The sequence below is a fragment of the Protopterus annectens genome, chromosome 2.part0 (genome assembly GCF_019279795.1).
Source record: "Protopterus annectens isolate FY-2018-M chromosome 2.part0, PAN1.0, whole genome shotgun sequence".
Classification (NCBI taxonomy): domain Eukaryota; kingdom Metazoa; phylum Chordata; order Ceratodontiformes; family Protopteridae; genus Protopterus; species Protopterus annectens.
This window is the reverse complement of record NC_056728.1, coordinates 1,170,824,720-1,170,849,325: the sequence shown is the minus strand read 5'-3', so window position 1 is coordinate 1,170,849,325 and position 24,606 is coordinate 1,170,824,720. Positions and strand designations below refer to the sequence as shown.

At 45.3% G+C, this 24,606-nt stretch overlaps 1 protein-coding gene across 2 annotated transcripts in view; it reads left to right on the top strand.

The window, feature by feature from the left end:
* LOC122793405 (alcohol dehydrogenase class-3-like) overlaps nt 1–24,606 on the top strand; it is a 374,659-nt gene that overhangs the window by 287,864 nt on the left and 62,189 nt on the right. The gene's annotated exons all lie outside the window — the stretch shown is intronic.

Below are 24,606 nucleotides of genomic sequence, written 5' to 3'. Positions count from 1 at the left end.
AGGTGTGTGTATCTGTGATGTATATGGATACACTCTCTGGTTGTGTTGTGTGTTACAAGTCCTGTGTTAATGAAGCATGGTATAAAACATAAAAAAACATAACCAGGCAGTGCTGATGTGCATATGTGACCCTGAACTAGGCGTCTGTTAATGAATATATATTGTTATCCCCATACTGAGGGACAGTAATAGATGTACATACCTCTTTGTAAAAACTGATGTCAGCACCCTATAAATACTGCAGGAGAAGAAAAGCCCCCCCAGTAATGCGAATAGTGCGCTGCGCTAATGTGTCTCTCTCAAGTATCGTTAGGTAGGGGTTTGAATCCTGCAAATGCTCAGTGTGTGTGTGTATTGGGGGGCAGGGGGTGTGCATGCGTGTAATTCTCTTTGAAAGAAATGTCCCTTTTGACAACTGAAATAACACACTACATGATGTACATTCCTCTTTGTAAAGACTGATGATGTCAGCACCCTATAAGTACAGCAGGAGAAGTAAAACCACCCAGTAATGTGAATAGCGCACTGAGCTAATGCGGCTTTCTCAAATGTCATAACATAGTTAGGTAGGGGTTTTAATCCTGCAAAAGCCATGTGTGTGTTTGTCACACAGTTTGTCAATGTGTGGTGGGTTTTGCTTTTATTATTGTATGACATATAATTATAACAGTAATTGCAATGCACACATCAGGTATGTGTGTGCCACATACAGATATGTACCTGTGACCTTCAATAGTTCCTATGTGTGAAGCCCGCCTCATATGAATACAGTTGTTATCTGTGCCAGCATGTCCCGCAGATTCCCAGACTGTACACCATACATGTATGTTGTTGACAATGCAGGCTACTGCAGTGATCTGTGTCCTAGGCCAACTGGGTGACACACACTCATGAAAGCTGTGATATATTAATGTCTGGAGTATATGTCACACATGTTATAACACAGCAAAGTCTGTGAGTAATGGACATCCAGTGTAAGTGTATGGCAACTGTTGCTGATATGCATAAAGACACCTTCTTGCTTAGGTGATACACCAAGGGACTGCACAATACCTTTGGAAATGTGAATATCACAGGATAGACAAGAAAACACTTGTCCATATGTACATACCATTATCCATTCTACATGATGGGTGCTGCCACCTACATGGTACTACTGGAATACTATGTTAAGTACATGCTGATGACAAAGTTACAGTTGCGTTACAATAATAGAGCATGGCTTGGACAACAGGTATCTATCTGTATGATACCCTTGTGGTGGTCATGTGTGTCATGTGCAGAATGCATTGTAGGCCACTGTATACATTTCCAGTCATGGATGAACATATCGCTAGTGTGTTGGCATGTATGTGAAACTGCTATATGCCAAACAGTATTCTTCCCAGGGATGTGTGGGGCTCAGTAAGAATGGCTACTGGTATAGTGTAGTACTGCAGGGATATCACTGACACTGGGTTTCCTACATCTGTGTATCAGTTGAGGATACATCATGTAATAGGTTCATAGGTTCATACTAGGCTATCTGCCCTAGGGCAGTTATAAGCCTAGCCAGACTGTCTTTGTCTTTCGCCACCCATTTTAAATGTATTTTGATATGGCCTTTTTCCAGGTTAGTATACTCAGCCTCTGTGTAACAGTGACACAGAAGTGAAACCCAGGGTAAACCTACAATCTCCCATCCACTCAGCAACAGTCCTCTTGCAGAGAGTCATTAAGAGACTCTGCCAAACCTGGACTGTGATTTTATTCCAGAGTGAAGGGAGCCTCTGGGTTATGAATCTGTCCCTCCAGCATGTCCTATTTATGTAAGTGCTGAGGTGCAAGTGTCACGAGCGCATAGCTCCTTGGAATTTGGATTTTCTGAGGTGCAGCATGTCCATTAATTCCAGGTTGGACATGGTTCTATATGTCAGGCATCTGTTGGAGCCCTATGATCCCCTTGGTGAGGTACTTTTGTGGACTTTCCAGTTGCTGCAGGTCAGGTGTCTGGTAAGGTACACCACAAAAGGGGCATTGTACTCAATTATGGGCCTGATGAGGATGAATAAAGAGGCACGATGACCTCCCGTGATCTAGCTGTGAATCCCTTCATGATTAGGTGGCCTATATAAACTGTCTGTGTAACCACTACAACCATGTGGTTGTCAAATGAGAGTTTGCTATCAACTCGGGTCCCCAGGTCCCTAATCATGTGTACAGTACTTAATGGCTTACCACCTATGTGTTAATTTGTGGGCACTTTGTTCTTGCCAAAGGGGATGTCTATACACATTTTGGCGTTTAGCTTGAGGCCATGGCTCTGGCACCAGTTGTCTGTTTCTATGAGGCCCTTTTGTAGGATGCTTCTGTTAGCTGGTGAGTTGATTATGGCACCCAGTTTGCAGTTATCTGCAAACCTGCTCAGCCACAGTCCATCTGTGTTGGCCTGTACCTCTGAGAAATATATACCAAACAAGAGAGGTTCCAGGACTGAACTCTGTGGGACGCCACTTGTAACCGGTTTGGAGTGTGACATGGCTCCAGCAATTCTGACCATGTGTGTTCTGCCCATGAGCCAGTTTGCAATCTATCTAGTGACATAGGGGTTTATAGTTATGCTGGTGAGCGAGTCTATAATGCCCGAGTGGGGTATTGCATCGAAGGCTTTTGTGAGGTCCAGGTAGGCTGTGTTGAACACCTTCCCCTCGTCACTGGCCTTGGTGACTGTTTCAAAGACATTGACCAGGTTTAAGAGGCAGGATGTTCCCTCAACAAAGCCAAAATGGGTAGGATCCAGTGTCTGTAGGTCCCCAATATCTTTATTTATGAGGTCTATGATGATCCTTTCCATAGCTTTGCAGACCAAGCTGGTCAGGCATATGGGGTGCTAGTTTCCAGGATCTATTGAGGCACCACCTTTGTGGAGAGGGATCACTGTTGCTGTACGCCACTCCTTGGGTACATATCCTGTAGTAAGGCTGGGATTGAACAGTAGTTTTATGTTTGTGTTTAGTTCTTCTTAGAGTTCATGTAGGATGCAGCCTGGGACACTGTCTGCTCCCATTGATGCTGTGTTTTTGCTTTGGAGAGGGCGACTGAGCATCTCAGATGTCAGGGGAGCATCACTCTGCTGGGATATATATTTGCCCTTGTGGTGGGGAGGGGGGTGAGATGTTTGTGCTGAACCTGTCAGCAATGATGTTGGCAATGTATGCAGCTTAGGTGTATTCTTTGTCATTTAGGACAACTTCTGAGCATATCTGGGAATTCCCACCCAGATTCCTAACATAAGTAAAGAAAGCCTTGTGATTATCCTTAGTGTCTTGTGCAATATTTCTCTTGAAGCTGGCCTTAGACGATTTTATGAGTGCCCATAATGTTTTCAAAATACTGATCAGAGATGCCTTCCCTTTGTGGGATATTGCTCAATCATGTAGTAGCTTCTTCCTTCTATTGTTTTCTGTTATGTGGCTGGGGTCCACCAGACAGGATGCCTGTCTTTGGAGGATTGGGTCATGATTATATTTGGAAGTGCATGATCTGTGCATTTCTGAAGGTGTTCATAGAATGCATTTATAAAGGATTCAGCAGTGTGGGCCGTATTTTCCACAGGCCCAGGGGCTTTGAAGGATTCCACCTATGTCTCGGTTTTGAGGTGTGTGGAATTTGCTTTAGACAACTTTTTCACTGTGGTTTTCTGGGCAGGGGCTGGGGTTGGTATGTGAATATACAGTGAGATTACTCTATGGTCTGATCTTACCAATGAGGGATACACTTCTGGTCTGGAGCATAGAGTACCCATGTTGGTGATGATCAGGTCCTGTATGTTTTCCCCTCTTGTGGGAGTGGTAACAAGTTGTTCCATAGCATTCGAGTTTATAAATTCTAGGAACCTTTGGCCTAGGGTGTTGGAGCTACAGTAATGCTCCCAGTCTATGTGTGGGTAGATGAAGTTGCCCAATATAATGTTGTTTGGAGACACCTTCATATTTACATGTGTTCTTAAGTAGGCCAAGTGTGTTTCCTGGGTTTAGGAGGGTGGCCTGTAGCAGGCTATGAACTGGAAGGCAGTTTTATCCACTGTTAGTTGCACGTGGATAGTCTGTGATGCTTCATGCTGTGGCACCAACCTGGGGGTGTGGGTATCCTTGACATTTGTTGATACTCACCCTCCTTTTGTAGTTAGTTCCATGTTTTGGGGCTGTAAAGCATGGTATGAGGTGTAACCTGGTAGTGCTAGGGTGCTCTTGGGAGCCTTGAACCAGGTTTCTGTTACTGCACAGATATCAACATTCTCCATGATGAGTAGAGTTTGGACTGCATGCATCTTGCGGTTTAGATGTCTGGCATTGAGTATCATGACTTCCACTTTCTTATCCCCTGTGATACCTATGTAGGTGGGTTTGTGTTTTCAGTCTTACCACCAGAATGCAAACATGTGCAGACATTAGACTTTTGGAATTAACACTGGTGTATAAAAAACTACAATGACAATCATACTATTAATGCATCAGGCATGCTGGGATATACCCACATTGATATCATTACACTGTACTGTAAACAACATGATAATATTACTACAGTGCTATGTAGTCACCCTGTGCATCAGCACCATGCTATCCTGTTCCTGCATCAGTGTTACAGATTGCAAAAGGTGGCACAGTTTCATCATATGTGCAGGGTGTGTACTTGGTATGCCAGAGTCTGCCATTGACACATCCAATCAATATGTATGTGTGTGTGTGTTAGTGAGGGATAACAGTACAAAATGGGGCAATGTTGATGTGGTGTGTTTGTGTGTGTGTATGTGTTAACCCTAGGTGTTAGCATTATGCATGTGTGTATGCATGCACACAGTTCCCCCACATGGCTGCCATATACGGGTGTTTGTGGACAGGCACAGACTGTACCTGCCTGGTCATACAGATCACTGTCTCTGGCCACGGACATGGTACCTGTGCCTGTCAGGGGTGCTACGGACAGTATCAGGTACTAAGTCAGACTGGGTACTGTCATAAGAAGCAGTTGGTTGATGACTGGACACATGTCCCTGCTGGGACTGTCCAGAGCCACTTGCACGTGGTCTTCTAGGATGGTCTGATGACAGCACAGACTCAGCATTGCTGGGGCTGGTACTGGCACTATGGGAGCGGCTGCAGTTTTGTTGTCATCTGCGACGACTGTCAGCTGATGATGTTGCTGGCATACGTCCACGTCGACGCCTCATCCATCCTGCATTGCCCTGGCTCATGGACATGTAGTTGTGGAACAGATCTAATGTATCCCCCCAATGTCTGTCAATGACCTCACCGACAGTACAGATGGCAGCCGCAACATCACGCCTAGTGTCATTCATAGCAGTACGATGTGCTCTAAGCTCCCTCAGACCCTGTCTGGTGTATCGTTCCATACGTGCCTGTGCCTGCATTACAGCCCGGAACATAGCTGAGGTTGAAAGACCTCTGCGGGCACATCTGACAGGGGCAGTACAACCACGGATGCTCCCACGAGAACCCCTGGACATCTGCCTGTGTGGTACCATGTCAGGACTCTGGCCATGGCTGCTCTGAGGGGATGCATGTGCCACTGATACCACATTACCCTGGTCAATGTCCACTGTATGCTGTCCCTCAGCTAAGGACATTGGTGACAATGGATGTATTGGCAGGATGACTGTGCACATTGATGAGGTTGACTGCTGTGTACTCTCAATTGGCTGACCAACAACAGACCCTGTCATACCTCCCTGTGCCATTACACATGTATCATCATTATCACTATTCCCAGCAGTGGCTTCAGGTTCCCTGCTGCACGCCAACAGAGCAACACCAGAACCTGTGAGAGGAAGACAGAAAACACAGTTTACAATGTGTACACAATGTTACGACAGATGCACACATGCACAAATGCACACATGCACACGGGCACATGCACACATGCACACGGGCACATGCACACATGCACACATGCACACGGGCACATGCACACATGCACACGGGCACATGCACACATGCACATGGGCACACATGCACACTCCTCAGTACAGCATATACAAACACACACACACCTGCAATCCAACACATACACAATACTGTTTGAGGGTATTGTTAGTATTAATATTATTATTAGTATTAATAGTATTGTTATTACACACTCACCAGCATGGATTGGCTGCCTTGCTGTTACTCCAGAGGGACCTGCACAAATAAGAGAGTTATTGTCAGTGGCCACAACTGTGCCATTGATACTGTGAGTATGATACAGTACAGTAGTACAACAGTTGGCTTTCACAGGTGTACTGATGATATTCAGAATATCAATCTTGCACAAGAATAGGCAGGATAACAGCTACACACACAGTACACATCTCACACATGCATGAACTACCAGTGCAGAGAACAGTCAACTACAGATATGGCATGTTACCTGCACACTCCATGTCCACATGCTGGGTGGCTCCAGCCTCCATCATGACACATGTCTGTGGATGTTGTTGTTGTTGGCGTGGAGCCACAACACTTAGGAGGAACTCCTCCACTCTGGTGAGGGAGGGGTGGATAGGTACCCCACCACCTGTGGCAAGCTGTTGTCTGTGGATATCAGATGCACGCTGACGGACATTTCTAATTAAATCACTGCAGTGATGGCGTACCTGCTCATATGTCCGGTTATGCATGCCTATGTCATTTACCTGATGGACAAGGTCTTGCCACAGTGCAGCCCTCTCCTGCTGGTTCTGGCTGGTCCTGGAAAACAGTGTGGAAAAATCCTGCACCAGGCTCTGGTGTATCTCCTCATCCTCTGCAGCTGAATAACAGGGGTTGCACTGATGCACCATCACCCTGGAAGGAAAAGCAAAATACGTGAGCAAGTAATATGGCACACATAATACTCTGCTGTACTGATATCACTGAACTGCCATATATAGCATCTGTCTGTCTATCAGGGGATACACATGTAAATTACCACATATCAGTGCTCAGCCAACAACTGTGTGACAGTGCCTGGCACACTCCATACAACAAACTAGTATACACCAGCACTCGGCACACTGTTTGAGATACAATGCACAACCTCACACTGGGGGTATGCATCAAGCTAATGGATGGAGAATATTGTCATCCCATGCAATGCATGCAATGCACATTTACAGTTTCACTGGTAATCCATCCTAGTCTTTGCTGCCATACCCCTACCTACACCGCAGTCGTACACAGGGAACTACAGCACAACGTATGGCAATGTAGTATGTTTGTATCCCAATAACTGACACATCCTTCTCTGGCCTCACACCGAGGACACACACTACCATGACAGACACAAAGTCATGCTGAGCAATCACACCATTACAGACCTTGCACACAGTCAGTGTCACACTCATTCCACCTCACATAGTTTGTATTGCAATGAGTACATGTGTGTGTGCATTGTGTCATAGGTAGGTACTATGCTATTGGCCCTGGGCCTATGGCAGCATAGCCTTATGCTACCCTGCCCCTTGGGACACATGTAATGTGATTGTACTTGCTCCTGTCAAACAGTTACACAGAGGTGACTCATACGGCATATTACCTATCTCCATAACATTCATCAGGGGTATGTCTGACATCTACTAACAAGGAGCCTTGCTTGTTAATGCTGGGTGGTTTAGTCCAGGGTATGGCTTATTTGTGGATATGAACCTGTACCTCCAGCATGTGCTCTTTACTGCGGTGACAAGGATGAGGGCCATAGGTCATTTAAGCTGGACAGATTGTGAGGTGTTACTATGGCGGTTGGACAACTGGTATGGGTGTGACATAACTCTGTATATCCAGCAGTGGTAACCTCTGTGTAGGTAGTATGAAAGGCACTCTATGTGTGGGTTTGTCAGTCACTCTGCATAGGGAATGTGTTTGAAGGCATTAGCACTCTTTGTTAGGTATCTCTGTGGCCTTTTCCCTTGCTGTAGTTGTCATGGGAGGTACATACCATGTAGGACATTGTGAGGTGTAGAGGGGTACACTGACCTATATTTCCCTAGCTGACACACCATTTGTGATGACACATACCATGTAGAGTGATTGCAAGACTAGTGTGCCACTGTTGTACACTTGTTTCCCATGTTCCCTTCTGACACCTCCAGTAGTAGGCAGGCAACCACCTATGTGGTAGTTAGTGGTTAAAGTGTTTTGGAATGGGGTATGGTACTCCAGTATCCACACTGGTATTCAGTCTATGCCTTTGTCACCAGGCACCTGATGCAATACATCTGCCCCCATGTGCCTCTCTCACTCTCTCTCTCTCTCTATATATATATATATATATATATATATATATATATATATATATATATATATATATATATGTAGATATAGATATAATCATATACATGCATATCTATAGACATTCATATCTGTCTGTATATGTGTATGTATCTATATATCTATATATGTATGTGTCTATTACATCTATATGTATATACATAGGGCCAAATTCAGGAAGCCTCCGTGTAAGAGTTATAACTCTTACACGGAGGCTGCAGTGAAACTGTGTGATGTCAGCATGTCATGCATATGCATGAGGTGCATAAGGCATGCTGAATCACACTAGTAACTCTTACACGGTCCATGTAAGAGAGTAGGGGGCGTGTCAGTAAGCTAAGCCCTGCAAGCGGACACGCCCCCAGAAGACTAGAATGGCTGAAAGTAAACAGCCACGAGAGAGGCCATGGAAATGTGCATAAACACACTACACAACACATGCCCCGATAGACCATCACTGTATAAAGTGAAGAGATGTAATAAAATTAAATTAAAACCTTTTTTTTTTTTTTTAAACCCCGTAAATGTTTGCTACTGTGTGCGCCCGTGTGCGCGGGTGTGCTATTAGTGCAATCACAGTTAGCAATCAGTGGAAAAGGATATAAAAACTAAATATGCAAAGTAAGCCAAGAAGTAATAGCTTAGCGGTAGAGATGCCGGCCTAAGAGGAGGCAGGCAGGGGTCGAGCCCCCGCAACAACCTTTTTTTTTTTTTGTAAATAAGCACTAAAAAGCCCCGTGACAGTATTGTACACATGTAAATGTATTCCCTTTTGTAAAATGGAATGAAGCGGAGCATATATTCTGAAGTAACACAATAACATAAATAGTCAGAAATGTACTGATAGGTAAGCTGCTGTGAGACGGAGTGCCCGTAGCTGAGTAGTGTTTAAAAAGCTGCAAACTGCGTGCCTGTTGCTAGGCATCAGTTTAACAGAGTGAAACTGTTTGCAACTAGCTGTGCTTAGCTGAACATGTGTGTCACTAGCCAATTAAGGTTTATCCCAGCGCACACCGTTTGCGCGGCGCTCCCACAAGCTAACTGCCAGTGCGCATGCGTTACCTCCACGCAAACGAGCGCATACCTGGTTTTAAGTTCTTAAAAGTGCTTTTGGCATGTTTGATTGACAGGTCTCAACTCATTTCTGTCAGGAAAATCAAAAAGCAGTTGCCAGATTCGAACCCAGGATACCATGCACTAGAGTCAAGGTACTAAACCACTAAGCCATGACAGCAATACCTAGAAATGCAGAAATAGCATATATATGGGATAAAATCCAGAATGGAGCATGATAAAGCATTTTCAGTGAAGTAGATACAATTCCAAAACGGCCAATCAGAGAAATGTGCGGGAAAATCGGCATATATAAGCCCCATAGGCGGGAATACACAGCAGAAACGATTGTAGATCAGAGCTGCAGTCAGAATGAGTGGAGTAGGTGAGGGACGTTGCTTCGAGCACAGCGTTGGGGCATTGAGGAGTCCAGATACATGGTCTGGCTCCTTGTCCACCATCACAAGGCCCAACTCATGCAGGGCCAGGTCTCATGGGGAGCATATAGGGCAGAGGCATGGGACCAGTTGGCTCGTGATCTGACCAGTGCTACTGGCATTCCACGCACTGGTGAGCAGGTCCGTCACCACCATGCGGACTTGAAATGACGCAAGCAAGACCAGTTGTCCGAATGGATCCAGGAGGCCCGGATATGCCCAACGCCCCACTACTGAGTAAGTTACATTTTACTTATGTATGTAAGGATTTCAACTAGCTGATACCATGGAGATGTGTAGTCCAATATTACTTCTTTTGTATTACAGCTGCAGGTGTCCGCTCTTGGAATCGCGAGATGCATGCCCGTAGGCTGGTGCGGATGCCACCGTGCAGGTTAGTAACCCCACCCAGTACTTGTAAATAAATATTATACTGTAGCATGTATCAGAACACTGCAGTGTATTGATTAAAAGTAATATAATGTGCAAGCAAGATTTGAAAGTCTGCAGGTATGGCTGCAACAAGTTCATCAGTATGCAAGTGTAACTGGAAATATAATTGATAGAATTAAACAGTGCTGTCATACAGATGTCCCACCATTAATTAAATATAGTGTAACCTGCAGTAGTCTCAAGAATACAGCTTCAGAATCTGAGGTAGTCACATGTGAGATATATCCCCTGTTGAAATGCTGAATCATGACAGAAGTGAGGCTGTTGGAAAGTGTTTGAATCACCACTAGTCTAACATGTGAACAAAGCCTAGAAGTAGCAACCTGAACTGTGAATTTGCAGGAAGTGTGAGACTGACAGAAAGGGTCATGTATGAATAAATAAAGTAGTAATAACCCCGAATATATTAGCCCCAGTGTGTTTCTACAGAACTAAATGCATGTGGGAAGTACAACTTAATATACCAAACTGATTTCAGTGTGTCAGAATCTGGAATGTCTAGCCAAATGCTGTATATGGTGATCACAGTAAACAATTTGCAGATAGAATGAATGATTATCTGACAGACTAAACAGCCATAGTTGTCCCCTGTCCTGTCATCAAAGTGTAGCAGGATGATGTATCTGATCAGATTCAAAATAAGTAGGATAGTGATGTATTTGTAACAGGTGTAGCTTGACAGTCAAATAAAATTTATTTTGAAACATCAGCCTCAACTTAATTGTGTACCTATTATAAATGTAAATCAATGTGTAACATATGAATGTGTCATCACTTTCTATCTCCGCCCAACCCTATAATTCCATATAACAACACCCACTAAATAATGGTATGTGAACATTTCATTAATCATGGACATTTGTCCGTTTCAAAAATATATGCATGTCTGTTCGTGCATGTGCCCTGTTCATACCTGCAAATCTGATGGCCTGTTGCCATTAATCAACCCTGCATGCTGTTTGACTGTGTATTTCTGTTCAAATAATGCATGTGATATTGATATGCCCCTTGTTCAATGGTGTTAATATCTGGGTGTTTGTTTGATGGGAATACCAATGCATGCTGTTACAACTAATCTGAATGGAATACAATGCCACTAACCCAAACTAACATAACTACTCACAAACCTAGAACGCTTGGGAAGGCAGGTCCCAGCGGACCCACCTCTCCCAACTCAGCTGGTGACTGCACCTGGCACTAGTGCCCAGGCGGACCCCTCCGGTGGCCCTGTGCCACCTTCGGGTGGAAGCGCTGCAGGGGATGGGGCCCGTCCCCTCTGCAAGTGTGGCCGGAGGGGTTCGGCCCACTCACCCTCCAGGTGTCCGGTCTGTGGTGCGAAGGGAGATCCAAGACACTGTTCTTGGGCCCCTCACGCCAGCTCGAGGCTCGTGTGGCACAGCTAACGGCCCGCCATTGCCCCGCCTACACAGCCCCAGCACAGCCCCGTCCTGGGCTGTGAAGGAACAGTGGCAACTGCCTATGGGTGGGGATATCAGTTCCACTGTTGCCATCTGTGGGCTCATGCATCTTGAAATCCCAACCTCCGTCCCGTCAATTGTGTAACCCCCACGTGTGTCATACACCGCCCTGTATGCGTCTTGTCTGTCTTGTCTGTTAACCTACCCAACCTACCTCCCCAGCTATACCGACTTCCTTCACCTGACATACCACTCTCACCTGAAAAAAAAAAAGGGCACTCTGTACCCACAAAAAATTACGCCCCATACATAGCTGTCCATGTCGCACACATGTCTGCTTGACATTGAAACAGTTAATTACAATTGGCTCTACAACAACTATTAATGTTGTCCTGACACCTCTCTCAGGGGTGAAAGGTTTCCAATCTCTCACCAAAATACATGGAAATGCACAGCTGTTGCTGCCAAAGACATGGGCATCTATGGGCCTTACCTACATCCCTCCTGCAAATCCCACGCTTGTTTCCCTACTGTCTTACCCTCTTTGTGACCCCTTTTTCACCACTTTCCTGTCACCCATTTTTCTTTTCTTTCAAAGAAATTAGCGCGGGTGTGCGCTTGTGTTAGCGGAGCTCAGCGCCAGTGCGCATGCGTGAGCTCAGCAAACGGCAGACCTTGTTTAGTGCTTAAAAGTGCCTTTATGGCACTTTGATTGACAGGTCCTGTACTCAGTTTGAAAGTTTGCAAAAAAAAAATAAATTCCCACTGTCAGTCTCGAACCCAGGACCTTGGTAACATTAGTCTGTATGACCTACCACTAAGCCATGCCTGCTTTACAAGAGCACACTGCTAAAATAAATATAACATGTAATAGTAGGAATCAGTATAAAGGCAATATAGGAGATGTACTATCTAAAGCATGTCAGGTAGGGTTTTAATGGCCAAATTACTGGATTCCCATACTAGTTCAGTGTGAACAGAAACAGCCCTGCTACCTGTTAGCTTGTACATAATAATGTAAGGTAATGTACATATGTGAAGGTATGTATATCTACACATACATATATATAAATATATATTAATACATATGAAATATAGTCGTAGGTCTCAGTAGCCATACACACTCACTACAGGAAACAGTGAACATAATTGCAGCAACCTGAATCTGCAACACAGCCTGACCCCTGTGTGACCTACTTACCCTTCTAACTGCTTAAAGGTGGCCTCAGCACTTTGATTGACAAGTCCTGTACTCAGTTTGAAAGTTTGCAAAGTGTCAGTCTCAAAACCAGGACCTTGGTAACATTAGTCTGTATGACCTACCACTAAGCCATGCCTGCTTTGCAAGAACACAGTGCTAAAATAAATATAACATGTAATAGTAGGAATCAGTATAAAGGCAATATAGGAGATGTACTATCCAAAGCATGTCAGGTAGAGTTTTAATGGCCAAATTACTGGATTCCCATACTAGTTCAGTGTGAACAGAAACAGCCCTGCTACCTGTTAGCTTGTACATAATAATGTAAGGTAATGTACATATGTGAAGGTATGTATATCTACACATACATATATATAAATATATATTAATACATATGAAATATAGTTGTAGGTCTCAGTAGCCATACACACTCACTACAGGAAATAGTGAAGATATATGCAGCAACCAGAATCTGCAACACAGCCTGGCTCCTGTGAGACCTACTAAGCCCTTTAACTGCTTAAAGGTGCCTCCAGCACTTTGATTGATAGGCCCTATACTCAACTCAAAAGCAGAATATGAGCATACTAGTAGGCCCTACCACAAGACCATTGTAACACTAGTCTGTATGACCTACCACTAAGCCATGACTCTCATACAGGAATATAGTGCTAAATAAGTGGAACACGTAATAGTATGAATGAAGATAAAGGCAATATAGTATGTCTACTACGCAAAGCATGTCATGCAGACTTTTATAGTCCCAATTACTGGGTTCCCATACTAGTGTAGTGTTAACAGAAACAGCCCTGCTAATTGTTAGCTTGTACCCAATAATGTCAACTAATGTACATATATGAAAGTATGTATATGTACACAGATATGTATATATATATTTATATAGCAATACATATGACATATAGTTGTAGGTGTCAGTATGCATACACACTCACTATAGGGAACAGGCAAGATAAATGCAGCAACCTGAATCTACAACACAGCATGAAGCATGGTAGATGTACTAACCTTCACACTCACAAAACACTGTCAACAGCATACCAGCATGGTCCACGCCCTACAATCTGAAAGGGCAACGCCTATCTCACATACCCTTTTATAGCAGTGTCCTGAAATCACAGTGAGACATGCAATCAGTACACACCCATCTGCATGCAATTAGCAAATGCTGCCTTACAATTGGTGCAGAGGCCATCACATGGACCTATGCAGATACCTACAAAAGCAATGAGTACCCACACTACACTCATGCAATACATTCATTGCACAAAACCGATAGAGAAAGAGAGAGACAGAGAGAGAACAAAACAGAACAAAACAGAAATAAAGACAGCCAGCAGCAAAACCAGCAGCAGCAGCAGCAGCAGCAAACTTCAAGCAGCACCAGTGACACACCAACAGCTGCCACAAACACAGGTAATGCAAAGTAGCAGGTTAATCCTGTGTATACTGTGACACCTCCAAATGTATCATAGTTCACTATCTATAGGTATGTCCATGAGATAGGTTGTGTGTACATAGTCATGAAATATAAACATATGTAATATTGTTGTACATGTGGGCCATAACTAACACTTCCATAGCTTAGAACACAAGGCCAGTTGTGCATATGATGCAGTAGTTCCCAGGGTCAGTAGAGGTTCCTCCTCATTGGTGTGGGACCACTGTGTATGTATGGCACTGTTCAGGTACATATCCTGTAGTATAGCCAGGGATTAATATCAGTCTGTCATGTGGTGCTATGTCCTCCAGGGGTGAATGTAGCACACATCCAGGGATACCATTTCGTAACAGTGATGATATGTGTTCTGCAATGATGAGGGTGGCTCTCACCTGGACATGTGAGAGGATAGGGAGGTTACAGTCATCTGGGATAACTAATAACACGTGTGTAGGACAATGGGGGGTGTACCTGCACCTAAACTGTCTGCAACAATGTTGGCAATATCTGTGCATTTGGTGAATGTGAAGCATCTTAACACTGCAGACAACAGATGCCTTCCCGTCATGTGAATCTGCCCTGTGCTGCAGTAGCCTCCTACTATTGTTATACAATATGCCTGTATCTGTAGTCCACTGGACAGGATTAATAAGTGGTGTGCAGTTGTTCTGGGTTAGATAACTGTGTGCACAGTACATGCAGTATGTGGGATGTCTGTGGTACGCATATGCAAAGGTGCTGGCGGTGTGTGTTGTGGCTTCCACTGGCCCAATGGGCTGCATGGATAGCATCACTGTCATAACTACTGAATAACTGTGTAATAACATGCATACATAGCAAGGTAGTGTACTGTGCTTGTGGTGTTGTTCAGATATGTATATCCAGGCTGAGTAATGTGTGTCCACATCACAGGGTTGGATGGCAGCACACATCCAGTATGTATGGATGAACACCCAGAATGTGTCAGACGTGTCACCTGTGCAGAATTATCTGGCCATTACTTGTGCATCCCCCACAACACACACACATGCAACATATGGCAGATGTACTATAGCAGTACACACATGTTCATAGGTTCATACTAGGCTATCTGCCCGAGGGCATTTACAAGCCTAGCCCATCGTTTTGTGGCTTACGCCACCCCTTTAGTATGGGGAACCATACCCATTATTTTGCTGTGCCTCTGTCGAGCAGTGACACGGAGGTAATCCCTGGGCTATATCTGCGATCTCCCATCCATTGGTCAAGATTTCTCTTGAACAAGGCTAGCGAGGTGCTCTGCCTCACATATACCGTGATTTTGTTCCACAGCATAGGGAGTCTTTGGGTGATGAATCTATCCCTCCAGCATGTCCTATTAATAGCCGTGTCGAGGTTTAAGTCTCCCCTTGTGGCTCTGATGGATCTAGGTTTATTAGGTGAAGCATATTCATCAAATCTGGGTTTGACATGGCCTTGTATGTTGGGCAAAGGTCACCTCTGAGCAAGCGTGGCGACTGAATAGAACATACATGGACATGCTGGAGGGCAAATTCCTAACTGAGAGGCTCCCTTCACTCTGTAATGAGCTCGAACAGTTGAGAATGAACAGTTCATAGGTTCATACTAGGCTATTTGCCCTAGGGCATTGGTAAGCCTAGTAGAATGTGTTTGTCTATGCCACCCAATCACATCTTATGCTGCTATGCCCTTGTCCGACTTTAGTATACTTTGCCTCTGTCTAACAGCGACATAGAAGTGATACCTGGGGTACAACTATGATCTCCATCCACTCATCCAGATTCCTATGGAAGAGAGTCAATGAGGGACTCTGCCTAACCAGTAGTGTGAGCTCATTACAGAGTGAAGTGAGCCTCTCGGTTAGGAATATGCCCCTCCAGCATGTCCATGTATGTCAGTGCTGAGGTCCAGCTCTCCTGAGCATGTGGCTGTATGGGACTCTGATTGCCTGAGGTGCATCACGTTCATTACTGCTAGGTAGGACATGGCTGTATATGGCATGCACAGATTGCCTCTGAACAGGCAGTATGCCACTGAGTCCAGCTGGATTCACTTTACCTGGGCAGCATATGACATCTGTGTGAGCCATTGCATCCCCTTGATGATGTACTGTTGTCCTGTACCAGTTGCTGTAGGTGTCTGGTTAGGTACATCCCAAAAGGTGCATTGTACGCAATTATAGGCCTGATGATGGATGAGTACAGAGGCACAATGACCTCCCCTGCCATACATGTGAATCAGTCATGATTAGCTGGGCTATATAACATGTCTGCCAATCCACGTTGGCCATGTGGTAGACAAATGACAGACCGCTACCATGTTTCTTCCCCAGGTCCCCAACTACGTCTTATGTACTCAATGGCCTAACACCTATGTTGTACTGTGCCACCAATGTCGAGGCGTGGGAATCTGCATTGAATACTGATACTCCCCTCCCTTGTTCAAGTGTTGTGGCCGACAAGAATGGTAACAGCTATAATGTGGTAGTACTGGTGTGAGACCTACTAAGCCCTTTAACTGCTTTAAAAGGGTGCCTCCAGCATCTTGGAGTTGATAGGCCCTATACTCAACTCAAAAGCAGAATATGAGCATAATTAGTAGGCCTCTACCACAAGACCATTGTAACACTAGTCTGTATGACTCTACCACTCAAGCCATGACTCTCATACAGGAATATAGTGCTAAATAAAATTGGAACACGTAATAGTATGAATGTGAAGATAAAAGGCAATATAAGCGCCTGTCTACTACGCGAATAGAAGCATGTCATGCAGAACTTTTATAGTCCCAATTACTGGGTTCCCATACTAGTGTAGTGTTAACAGAAACAGCCCTGCTAATTGTGCAAAGCTTGTACCCAATAATGTCAAACTAATGTACATATATGAAAGTATGTATATGTACACAGATATGTATATATATATTTATATAGCCCCAATACATATGACAGCATATAGTTGTAGGTGTCAGGTATGCATGGGCTACACCGCCTCACTATATAGGGAACAGGCAAGATAAAATGCAGCAACCTGAATTCTACAACACAGCATGAGCAGCATGGTAGATGTACTAACCTTCACACTCACAAACACTGTCAATAGCATACCAGCATGGTCCACGCCTCTACAATCTGAAAGGGCAACGCGCTATCTCATACCCTTTTATAGTGCAGGTGTCACTGGAACTCACAGTGAGACATGCAATCAGTACACCACCTGCAGCTGCAGTGCAATTCAGCAAATGCTTTGCCTTTACAATTGGGTGCAGAGGCCATCACATGGACTCCATGCAGATACCTACAAAAGCAATGAGTACCCACACTACACTCGCCTGGCCAATACATTCATTGCACTAAAACCTATAGAGAAAGAGAGAGAGAGACAGAGAGGGAGAGAGAACAAAAACAGGGAGACAAAAACAGAAATAAAGACAGCCAACAGCAAAACCAGCAGCAGCAGCAGCAGCAGCAAACTTCAAGCAGCACCAGTGACATTGACCAACCAGCTGCCACAAACACAGGTAATGCAAAGTAGCAGGTTAATCCTGTGTATACTGTGACACCTCCAAATGTATCATAGTTTACTATCTATAGGTATGTCCATGAGATAGGTTGTGTGTAGATGGTCATGAAATATAAACATATGTAATATTGTTGTTTGTGCATGTGGGCCATAACTAACACTTCCATAGCTTAGAACACAAGGCCAGTTGTGCATATGATGCAGTAGTTCCCAGGGTCAGTAGAGGTTCCTCCTCATTGGTGTGGGACCACTGTGTATGTATGGCACTGTTCAGGTACATATATCCTGTAGTATAGCCAGGGATTAATATCAGTCTGTCATGTGGTGCTATGTCCTCCAGGGGTGAATGTAGCACACATCCAGGGATACCATTTAAGTAACAGTGATGATATGTGTTCTGCAATGATGAGGTGGCTCTCACCTGGACATGTGAGAGGATAGGGAGGTTACAGTCATCTGGGATAACTAATAACACGATGTGTAGGACAATGGGGGTACCTGCACCTAAACTGTCTGCAACATTGTTGGCAATATCTGTGCATTTGGTGAATGTGAAGCATCTTAACACTGCAGACAACACATGCCTTCCGTCATGTGAATCTGCCCTGTGGTGCAGTAGCCTCCTACTATTGTTAAACAATATGCCTGTATCTGTAGTCCACTGGACAGGATTAATAAGTGGTGTGCAGTTGTTCTGGGTTAGATAACTGTGTGCACAGTACATGCAGTATGTGGGATGTCTGTGGTAAGCATATGCAAAGGCAAGCATGCTGGCGGTGTGTGTTGTGGCTACCACTGGCACAATGGGCTGCATGGATAGCATCACTGTCATAACTACTGAATAACTGTGTAATAACATGCATACATAGCAAGGTAGTGTACTGTGCTTGTGGTGTTGTTCAGATATGTATATCCAGGCTGAGTAATGTGTGTCCACATCACAGGGTTGGATGGCAGCACACATCAGTATGTATGGATGAACACCCAGAATGTGTCAGATGTCACCTGTGCAGAATTATCTGGCCATTACTTGTGCATCCCCACAACACACACACATGCAACATATGGCAGATGTACTATAGCAGTACACACATGTTCATAGGTTCATACTAGGCTATCTGCCCGAGGGCATTTACAAAGCCCTAGCCCATCGTTTTGCAATGGCACGCCACCCCTTTAGTATGGGAACCATACCCATTATTTTGCTGTGCCTCTGTCGAGCAGTGACACGGAGGTAATCCCTGGGCTATATCTGCAGATCTCCCATCCATTGGTCAAGATTTCTCTTGAACAAGGCTAGCGGTGCTCTGCCTCACATATACGTGATTTTGTTCCACAGCATAGAGTCTTTGGGTGATGAATCTATCCTCCAGCATGTCCTATTAATAGCCGTGTCGAGGTTTAAGTCTCCCGCCCTTGTGGCACTGATGGAACTAGGTTTATTAGGTGAAGCATATTCATCAAATCTGGGTCTGACATGGCCTTGTATGTTGGGCAAAGGTCACCTCTGAGCAGCGGTGGCGACTGAATAGAACATACATGGACATGCTGGAGGGCAATTCCTAACTGAGGCTCCCTTCACTCTGTAATGAGCTCGAACAGTTGAGACTGAACAGTTCATAGGTTCATACTAGGCTATTTGCCCTAGGGCATTGGTAAGCCCTAGTAGAATGTGTTTGTCTTTGCCACCCAATCACATCTTATGCTGCTATGCCCTTGTCCGACTTTAGTATACTTTGCCTCTGTCTAACAGCGACATAGAAGTGATACCTGGGGTACAACTATGATCTCCATCCACTCATCCAGATTCCTATGGAAGAGAGTCAATGAGGGACTCTGCCTAACCAGTAGTGTGAGCTCATTACAGAGTGAAGTGTGCCTCTCGGCTAGGAATATGCGCCTCCAGCATGCCCATGTATGTCAGTGCTGAGGTCCAGCTCTCCTGAGCATGTGTCTGTATGGGACTTTGATTGCCCCCGGTGCATCACGTTCATTACTGCTAGGTAGGACAGGGCTGTATATGGCATGCACAGATTGCCTCTGAACAGGCAGTATGCCACTGAGTCCAGCTGGATTCACTTTACCTGGGCAGCATATGACATCTGTGTGTGCCATTGCATCCCTTTGATGATGTACTCGTTGTCCTGTACCAGTTGCTGTAACGGGTGTCTGGTGCAGGCATCCCAAAAGGTGCATTGTACGCAATTATAGGCCTGATGATGGATGAGTACAGAGCACAACTGACCTCGGTGCCATACATGTGAATCAGTGATGATTAGCTGGGGTATATAACATGCCAATCCACGCTGGCCATGTTAGATACAAATGACAGACCGCTACCATGTTTCTTCCCCAGGTCCCCAACTCGTCTAATGTACTCAATGGCCTAACACCTATGTTGTACTGTGCCACCAATGTCGAGGCGTGGGAATCTGCATTGAATACTGATACTCCCTCCCTTGTTCAAGTGCGTTGTGGCCGACAAGAATGGTAACAGCCTATAATGTGGTAGTACTGGTGTGCGCCTGTGAAACCTGGAAACAGGTTCATGTTACTGCACAGATATCGAGTGTGCAGAATGCTAGGTAGGGTTTTGGGTGCATGCATCCTTGGGTCTTAGAGCGCCCCAGTGTTGAGTAGCATCACTCTTACTTCATCATCCTTTGTGATACAAATGGATGTGGGTTTACCTTATGAGCCTTGCCTAATACAGGCACTATGGGTGTAGCAGGAGGCTCCGTAATGTCAATAGGACTGTGGTGACAGGTGCAAGCTGTCCCCTAGCAAAACATACCACCCCCAAGATGGCAGGCTAATGGCACACCTGTGAATGACACCAGTATGTCAGTCAATTGTTGGAAGGATCGCCATTCGTGCCTTGATATTGTGGCATTGTTCTAGGTGAGGGTGGGATGCTACTCAAGGTCAGGGTCAAACTGTCTCGAGAGCTCCGTGCTCCAGAGAGCTCTGTAATGTCTCATGTCATGTAGTCAGGGAGGAATGTGGTCAGGCCATTCACAGCAGCATGGACATTGGACTGAGTCATACCTGTACCTGCCTTGGGGTTACCTGACTGTTTGTGTTATGTGGCAGTTCATAGTGCCTGACAGGCTGCACATCGTGACCCTCACCTCGTTAAGCCTGTTGAGCGTGATGTGAGTGTGCCTGATGATAGAGGCACCTAGTACAGATGTATGGAGGTGTGTTGTTAACTGTTAATGGCTGTGATGTTCAGCACATTGGCTTTGTGTGATATGTGTTGCACATGTTCGTTTATCAATGGTAGTGGTTGCCCTGGATGTCTGCTTAGGAGGTCTCTGCTGCATAGGCAGAGCTGTGGTCTGAGCCTACAAGTATGATCATGTGTGTGATCATGTGTTAGGTCTGCTGTTGTGGTGGTAGGTCTACGTGGAGACTGGAAGTGCAGTGAGTGATCCCCTTTGCCCGCGTGACTGGTTATGGCGGTATTGAGTAGACAGAGCCTAGCCTCTCAGTCTGGTATATGGTTGCATCACTCACACTTGAGTTTGAATTTGTTGTTAGGAGGAGGGGTTGTCTGTGTACATACAACTGTTCTAACATTATCTCTGGAGTACCACACTCACCAGCTGGACTGGGGAGGGAACTGACAACTGACCTCTGGACATGCTAGAATACTATTGTGAACTCTGTAATCACTAATGACTGGAAAACAAGGTCCAGTGGGAGTGAGGGTGTGCCTGACATTACCTACAAATGCTGACTGATATAAAGTGTCAGTGAGCAAATGCCAGGTAACCTAAGTGCAATGTGTCACAATGGAAGTAAATGCAACAATGACAAGCAGTCACTTGCTGTCGCCGTGTAACATGGAAGTACGTACAGTAAGCAATGCAGATAACAGTAAGTGGTGAGTCACAGATGTGTTGAGAGAAGATGTGTACTATGTGGAAGTAGCATACCAGTGAAATAACAAGCTAACAGATAACAAGCATATAAACAAAGGTAGATCCAGGAGGCATGGATGTAGTGTTTGCTACAACAAACAAGGTGTAGCAATGTCAATCAAGATACAGCTCAGATATGCAGGCACTATAAACCTGAAACCAGATGTCCCCAGCTATGAATGGCAGAGTACAGTCTATTGTCACACATGAGTGCAGACCACAAACCTCGTTAATGTTAAATAACTGGCCTGAAGGCCAACTCGCCCGCTACCAGAAGTAATACACTTGTACACTGGGCCCACAATCAGCAGTTCCCAACTTCAATGGATGAAAGATATGTGTCCCTGCCACCACAGTGCTTCTTGCCACCAACCTAATGTAAAACAACCGGTCTGAAGGCCAAGTACTTAGTACAAATGACATAGAATAGTAGCCACACTGTAATCAGGTTTTAACCAATCAGTAATAAGTAGAAGTTAACACTCCCTGTATAGAAAGTGTACCATGTATTGTTGAGATACTATGCTGATAACCTGTTTGTGTACCTTTCCAGATAGACATGGCACCTAAAAAGGGAATCCTGCCTACTCAGCTGCAGAGGATGACGTGATCTACCATCGCCTGATGCATGAGTATGCCATCGTGTACTCACGCACCACCCAGAATCAGCAGGGAGGTCTGCACTGTGGCTTAGCCTTGTTAGCAGGATAAATGATGTTGGCATGCATGATAGGACATATGAGCAGGTGAGACATCACTGCAGTGATTTGATAAAATGTCCGTAGCGTGCTGCAGATATCCGCAGGCAACAGGTTGCCACAGGTGAGGGGTGGCCGCACATCCCCTCACCAGACAGGAGGGGCTACTGCTAAGTGTTGTGGAACCAGCCCCAGAACAACAGCAACAACCATGCATCCTGATGGAGGTTGGGTCCACACACAGCAAGACAGTGGCGTGCAGGTAAGATGCCATATTCATTTATTGTTATTACTTTTTACATTTGTTGACGAGATAGTCTAGCTGGATATAACTTCATTTTCGGTAGAGGCCTGTGGAGAAAAGCTCCACACATAGCGTAATAAAGGCAGACAGACAAGTTGTCAATACAGACAGCCAACATAATAGGGTGTACACCAACCTGTTAATCAAATCAACATACATGTAAGGAAGTCAAACAGTTTAGAGTCATACACAATGTACCGTTGGTTTCAAAGCAATCCTACCTAAAGCATAATGGTTATGCAATAGGGCAAAGCCATATACATAATAGTTAGGGCTTAGAAGGGTAGAGAAGTAGAAGGAGTATGACAGATACAATGATATGGAAGAGGCAGGAGTCAAGAAGGGAAGTGAGGAAAAGTCATCATGATATATATACAGACATGATGTGCAGCTGATGTGTATAAGGGAACTAGTGGCACTACTGTACTGTATCATGTGCAAAACAAATGGCACACATGTGCCACTGACATTACTCTCTTCACACTTCCAGGTCCCTCCCATGTAGCAAGGCAGGCCATACATGCTGGTGAGTCTTTTAACAGTATCTGTAAAACAATTTATAAAACTAGGAAGAGTAGTGTAACTCTGTAGTAGACATGCTGGTGACTGTGTCCTAATAACTGTAATTGGCAGGTAGTAAATTGAGTAGTGTAACAGTACTGATGTGTGTGTTTACTGTGGAGTGTGCATGTGTGCAAATGTGCCTGTGCCCAAGTGTGCATGTGTGTTAGTGTCCATGAGTGCATGTGTCCATTTCTGAATGTGTGCATTAGTATTGAAGTGCATCTCTTTCAAATATGTATTGTGACTGTAATCTGTGTTCCATGTTTTCCTCCCGTGGGTTCTGGTGCTGCTCTGGTGACCTGCAGCAGGAACCTGAATCTTGTGCCCCAGGTACTGATGATGATGAAATGTCTGTAATGGTGCAGGAAGGGTTAATGTCTGGGTCCGCCATTGGTCAGCCAATTGACAGTACACAGCTTTCAACCCGTCAAATGCGCACAGTCATCCTGCCGTTACATCCTTTATCACCATTGTCCCTAGGTGATGGACAGTCAGCAGTGGGCATAGATCAGGGTAATGTGGTACCTGTGGTACATGCATCCTCACAAGGCAGCCATGTGCAGGGGCCTCCAATGGTACCCGCATGACAGTCGCCCATGGGTTCGTGGGGGCATCCGTGGCCGCACTGCCTCTGGCGGCGTGCCCAGGAGGTATGTCAACCTCCACTATGTTTAGAACTGTCATGCAGGCACAGGCGCGTATGGAAGGTACACCAGACAGGGTCTGGGGAGCTGAGAGCATGTAGCATAGCCATGACAGATGGCATGCATGATGTTGCGAATGCTATCCGTAACTTCACAGATGTCGTTGACAGACGTTGTGGGGGCATACAACAGCTGCTCCACAACCAGATGTCCATGGGCCAGGGTGATGGTGTGCGTTTGCGGCGTCGACGTGACCGTATGCCAGCAAGAGCACCAGCTGGCAGTGGCCGCCCGGGGCGACAACGGGCCCACTGGCGCGCTCAAGTGCCAGCACCAGCCCCAGCAATGCTGGGTCTGTGCTGTCATCCAGACGCCCCAGGAGACCACGTGCACGTGGCTCTGGACAGTCCCAACAGGGAACTGTGTCCAGTCAACACACCCCTGCTTCCGATGACAGTACCCAGTCTGGGTTAGTACGGGATACGGCCGGTAGCACCCCTGCCAGGCACAGGTACCGTGTCCGTGCCCACAGACACTGATCTGGATGACCTGACAGGTGCAGTCTGTGGCTGTCCACAAAACCCTGTACATGGCAGCCATTATGTGGGACTGTGTGCGTGCTTACACACATGCAGAAACCTAA